We start from the raw sequence: 6,599 nt of genomic DNA, 5'->3' as shown, positions 1-6,599 counted from the left end.
GAAATCCTTTGATCACTCAGATTGCTTGGTTTACTCTTTTTATGAATCCTTCCACTCTCAATCATTCTTACTTTAGAAGCTTGACTTTCAAAGTTTTAAATATTTATTTATTTGGTACGAGGTCTCCCTACACAGCTCTCAGACTCATAGTGACCCTCTTGTCTCAGACTCCCCAGCTCTGGGATTACAGGTGTGCTCCACCACACCTGATTTTGGTGGCTGCATCGTGCACCTGGAATTCCAGGGCCGGCCCAGCATGCGGTACGGGGGATCAAACCCAGGTCCTTGCTCTTGCCAGGCAGGCACTTAGACCACCAAGCTATTTTCCCAGCCCTCAAAGTGTTTTAAGGAGAGAAACCTTGGGTTTATTGTGTATTAGAGAAGTACACATTCAAAACACTTGCCTGTGATCCAAGACTAATGAAGCCACAAACCCAGCAATAACTCTTGTCAAGAGACACAATGATAAAAGGTGAGCCGCATAGTTGTTAACTGTGTTCTCCTGATAAGCACATAGTTTTTATTTTTAATACTAGTAGCTGGACATTATGTGTTTTTGTCACAAAGTACAGTCTATTAGATCTACTGGACGTTAGCCATCTCATCTGTTGCTAGGATCTGTGACATCTCAGAGCTCACTGGCATGGAAAGAATACTCACTGCTACTTAGTTTTGTTTAATGTTCAGGTTATTAAGCTTTTACATCTATTAAGTACATTTGCCCCATTATTTAAACACCATCATGTGTCTACTAAGTCAAAATATGCATTTGATAAGCCAATTGTTTTGAATATTTTAATGTTAATTTCAAACTTACTGAAAGTCTTTTAGGAATGTTACTAAAGCTAGAAACCTAATAAAACAAATTCTTTAAGTGAAAAACACAACATATTACAGGGACTCTAAAAATTATTATTACATTTAGATTTAAGTTTGCATCCAAAAGAACAGTGTATGGATTTAATTCTCTAAACTTGAAGTTTTACTTTCTAGAATAGTAACAATAATAGCCACAAAGGAAAAATTTCTTGAGGTTGCAGGTTATAGGTCTTGAATTGAGAGTTTCTTAATTGGAATATAGTTTTCATTGAGCATTACAGCTCAATTTGGCATTAGTTGAGTTACTCGTCTTAAAATTGAGATTTATCTGTTACTTCAAAGTATCTTGTGGGGCCAGGGAGATAGCTCAGCAGAATAAGTGCTTGCCTGGCACACGCAGGGTCCTGAGTTTGATCCCTGGTCCTGCAATAAATAAATAAATAAATAAATAAATAAATAAACAAAGTATCTTGTGAAGTGCCAACAAATATCACATTTAACCTCATCTCAGGAAAGCCTTCCATAGACTATTGACTACTTCGTAACATCCTTTTAGCATTTCTTTAATCAGAATAATGCAAAGGTATATTTCCCAAGAGAAAGAACTGAATCAACCAAATCATTCTTCCCATGAGACCATCATCCTCTCATGGGGAACTCTTTTCTTCCTAGTTATTTTGTGTAACTACTGGGCAGCTCCTACTTGTCCCAAAATTGTGTGATATGTTCACAATTCGCTGGTTCCATCCTTTCTTGTTTAAACAGAGAAAGAAACACACCTCTGTATTACATGTTAGGAATTCATTAGGATTGTTAAGAATTTGCTTCCTTATAGGAAAAATACGTTGATATTCTCCAACTTTTAAAAACAAAAATTGAGTTGGTAGTATAGCTCCGCGGCATAAGTGTCTGCCTGGTAAGTGCAAGGTCCAGAGTTCAGGTACTGAAAAAGAAAAAAATTGAAAGAGAAACATTGTATAACAGTCACCATTATTTTGTTTCCATAACTGCCTCTATCAACTGTGCACTTAGGAGTATAACGTATGTCTTGATTTCCCCGTTACAAGCAAGCCATCATCGTAGACCCTGCAACGAAGATGCATGCTGCTCCTGTTGTCATTCTTGCTTTCTAGTTACGTAGGAAGTTTCCTCTTTTCTGTATACCGCAGGGCTAATTTTCTGCATGAACCACATGGCTAATTTTGGTCAATGGCCTATGGCCAGAAATGCCACTTCCAAGTAGGAATAACAAATTGCTATCATGAGATTCCTTCCTCTATTCTCCACGCTGCCGTGTTAGTCTCAGCTGGTGTTTCATGTGGGTTCACTGGTGTGACCGGGAGTGAGGATGTCCCAGAACAGAGGTCCCTGCTGACCTGTGCTCGGCAGGGAGCATGAGGGAGAAATCAGCCCTTCTTATTTTCAGAGGGCTGCCTGTAACTGCATGATTGAGTCGATTTTGATGATTACACTTGAAATGTAGGGGATGGGGGAAGGAACAAAGCTTGGCCCTTGTTCTATGAGGCACATAGCAAGGGAGGTGAGACTGGCGCACAGAAAGCCCCAAGCCATAGAACAAACCAGGGTAAACGCCGAGGCGAGACACGTACACGTGGCTCTGCAAGCCTGCAAAAGGCGTTGTGTCTAGAGAAAAGGATGAACAGTGAGAGCTGCGCTGCAACGATAGTTTGGGTCTCAAAGAGTAGACTGAAGATTTTGAAGCCTACACAGCTTTTGAGGCAGGATGTGGTATCACTGGCATTTTCCTTTACAAAGTTGATAGAGCGGCGTAAAGAGATCAGTGAAAAACCAAAATGCTGGACACTGGGACACAGATAAAGAAGGTGCACAGTAAGCCCTCCCTATTCATGATTATAAAATCTAAGGTTTCAGTCAATCTTATGACAAAGATAGTAAGTGAAAAATTCCAGAAATAAATTCCTCATAAATTAAAAAAAAACTTTAAAAGTAACTTTTAACGCACTACGCTGCTATAATTGTTCTATTTTATTTTTAGTTATTGATGTACAGAAAAGATACCTACTTATAGGCTTTGGCATCATCTCTGGTTTCAGGCATCTGAAGATCATTTTAAGACATTCTTTGCTAGCAAGGGATGATTATTCTATTGCGTTTGGTCCATTGTCTCAAACACCCTAAAAAGTGTATATCTCCATTGACCTTCTGATTCCAGGATATTATTAATTTGTCTTATTAAAAATAGTTGAGAATTATTAGTTGTAGTAATAGTAGTACTGGGGCACGAACTCAGGACCTTGTACCTGCCAGAGAGGCGCTTATGCCTCTGAGCTATCTCGCGGGCCCAGGAATGTTTATTATCCTTCTATGCAGTTGCAAGGATACTTATTAAAAGCATGTTTACAAAACATTAGAAGCAGCCTAGAATTATCTTTACTATATAGTTTTCATAATATAATTTTATAATCTTGAAAACCAGATAATCATAAATTTAGTTAATGTGTTATGAAGTTCTTTAATATATCATCACAACTAAACCTAAAATTTTGTAGTAATATTACCAAACTTTACAAATCAATGTTAATAAATTAGCAATAAAACAATAATTTTAAGCTTTTTTTTTTTTAAAAAAAAGCAGCTTAGAACCCCTCAAAAAGTAGCCTTGATATGTAATATAAAAGGTTGAGTAACTAGTATCATATCCACAGGATAGAAAACTATATACCTAATGATATTGATAGTGTTAAAACTTATTTATTCATATGAACAAATATTAATGATTTACAGTTAATTACAAATCAGCATAACAGTATGATTCTACTAATATGCATACAGACAGAGGTATATAAGCCAAGATGTAACTATCATTATTCTAAAATGATGAATGAGATTTAAGACAGGCTATTTATTTATTTATTTGGTACCTGGAATCAAATTCAGGACCCTGCACTTGCCAGGCAGGTGTTTGTACCACTGAGCTGTATCCCCAACCCCAACATTTTTATCTTTTCTTTTCTTTCTTGACTTTTCTAAAGCATCTAAAAAGAACATATCAAATTCAAGTAATGAATAAATTCACAAAGTTTTACAGCTATTTTTGTCATCTATGTGTGAGTTACTTGGTTATGAAAAAGGAAGGGACAAATGTGAGACACAATCAGTCTAGCAACTGACAGGACTGAGACACTGATCAGTTAGAAAAGCAAGCAGAAGGAAGATAGTACGTGTGTCCCTGGAATCCCTGAGGACAGTCGGACCTCTGTGTGGTGGAATGAGGAGGCAGGACCTCTGCGAGGTAATGGAGGTGGAACCTTTATGAGTGGGAACCCGGCTGGTGAGATAGCTCAGTGGTCTAAAGCACCGGCTTAGGCAAGCTTAGGCCAAGCTCAGGAACCGAGGTTCAATCCCTGGCACCACATGCCATGCCATCTTCATGCCCAGGGTGAGCTGAGCAGGCCACAAAAAAAGAGGGGGATCAGTGCTCCCTTAAATGGAACTCCATAATGGATACAAGGAGAAAATTCAATTTATAGTCTGAAGGAGGAAGAGGGACCTCACTAGGATTCAGGCATGCTGGCAGCCTGGTGTCAGATTTTCAGCCTCCAGAACTGCCAGGAATAAATTGCTGTTGTTTATAAGCCACCAGTGCCAGTTTCTTATTGCTGCCTGACTAAGACAAATGAAGTTTTATCAAGCAAAGATTGGAAATGGGGTCCCTGGGAGCCGGCCGGTTAGCACAACAGAAGCGCTCTTTCCTTTCTCCTTGCCCTGGACTGCGTCCCGTTATTCCCAGGGCTCCTCCTCCTCCGCGGAGCTCTTTGCAAAATTTCTGGCAGGAACTTTGTGTCTTTCATTGGCTATTTATGGGTAGACTCTCAAAAACAAGATCAAGTAGGAAAATGTCCTATCTTAAAGTTTAAAATTATCAAACAGACAATGGAAATAGGTTTTAACATACAAAATAGTTGTTGACTTCACAAAACTTCCTTGCTTAATTTTTATGTCAGCACTTCTAGTTGATTTAAAGCAGATTAGATAGATTTGTGTTTTGTTTTGTTTTAAAAACAATATTAACTAGTAAGGAGAATGAGAAAAAAAGACAAGGTCTTAGCTGCTATGACTCTGTCATTTAGATAAAACATCTCCGAAATGATAACTAAGTCAAGGTGAAAGCAGCGTTGCGTTCACGTAGATACTTCCTAGAAATACCAGCTGTGCGGTAATGACAATAAGAACGCTAAGAAGGACAAATAATACACACTTTGTGTTGGTTACGCTCCTAGGACTCTGACATAGACTATCTCACTGAATTTTTCTTTGGTGGAACGGGGGATTGAACTCAGGCCCTTGTGCTTGCCAGGAAAGCGCTTATTCTGCTGAGCCATCTCCCCGGCCCCCTCATTGCATTTTTACAACAGTCTAATAGAATAGGGAATATTTTAAATCTGTGTTTCACAAGGGAGGATTTGAAGCACAAGTGATTAAGAGACATTTCCAAAGTCACACAGTTGACGCTCAGGGTCACTAAGACAACTGCCTGCATGCAACAGAGCTTCATACAAATTGTGTACTAAAGTCTATTCTGAAGAAATTTAAAATCTGAACAAATATCATAAGATGTTACACTAATTTGAGGGCAACACTACGCAATACAACAAATACTGTCAAATTTGTAGCATTTTGTTTAGTGAAATTCTGTATCATTTCTTTTTTTTAGTATTACTTTCTATTCTCTTTAAGAAATTAAAAAAAAAAAAAAAACTGCACAAAGAGGCATTACATACTGAAACAAGTTAAGGAAAAACCCTAGGAAACACTTCTCAAAATCTAGGGATGCACCAAGGAGTAGCTTAAGATCCTTGAACTTTCTGTTTAACATGTTGACATTTTCACAAGCACAGATGAGCACAGGCAATGCTTAACTTCATTGGTGCTACAACTCTTCCCTGCAGATAACTTATTTCCACAGAAAGCTGTGTTCATACAATAGCCAAAGATCTGCGCACGAGGATGGAGCACTAATGGCAAGGCCTGGGCCTAACTGACCGGCGGGCTTGGGCTTGGCCTTAGCCAGATGCTCGGCTCCTGCCCATATCCACCTTGGAAAGGCGCTCCCAGAGGAGGGGGGACACTGCAATCCTTTCACCTCAACATTCCTCTCAAGACAGCTGTCTCCCTCTACCCAGTTGATAGATAGGACAAGCATGTCAGAGACAAGTGAGCGGAAGGGACTCAATTATATTCAACTAACATGAGATTGACCGACGGTTTAACAGCCACTGAACAAAACCTTACTGAAAAATTGCATTGACTCTTTATACCAGAAAACATTGGCTAGCTAACCTTTTCATTCTCCATCAATCATTTGAACATCATTTAAATGTAACTGGAAGAAAAATGGAACTAAATTTCCTTGTTTTCATTTTTCTTGGCCTCTTGGTCAGGATGTGTATAAAGTGGAGCGGTTGGAAATGCTTAATTTGTTCGAGGGAAATAATGTAAATATATTATATTAGTTTTTCTTTTAATGATGATAAAACACTTTTCAACATTTTCTAGGTGTCAGCAGCCTGTTCACTGCTGGTAGTGTTAACATAACTTCTGTCACACATAATTCCTCAAAGCACCATAGTTTAGCCCAATGGAAGTTTATTTCTCATTATCGTAAATCCAGTCAGCTAAGTGGCCCAGACTGTTAGAGAACCTTCCAGCAGCAGTGAGAGAAGAAAAGAGGAATGGGTGACTGCAGGCAGCTCACCTGGCAGTGACAGAGTCGATAGCGCGCTCCACGAGGCTAGTGC

At 39.0% G+C, this 6,599-nt stretch overlaps 1 pseudogene; it reads left to right on the top strand.

Moving 5' to 3' along the window:
• LOC101585510 overlaps nucleotides 1-6,599 on the top strand; it is a 16,357-nt pseudogene that overhangs the window by 9,465 nt on the left and 293 nt on the right.

The sequence above is a fragment of the Octodon degus genome, unplaced genomic scaffold (assembly GCF_000260255.1).
Source record: "Octodon degus isolate 3935 unplaced genomic scaffold, OctDeg1.0 scaffold00010, whole genome shotgun sequence".
NCBI classification, from domain to species: Eukaryota; Metazoa; Chordata; class Mammalia; order Rodentia; family Octodontidae; genus Octodon; species Octodon degus.
The sequence above is the reverse complement of the archived record's forward strand: the minus strand, read 5'-3'. Positions and strand labels throughout refer to the sequence as shown.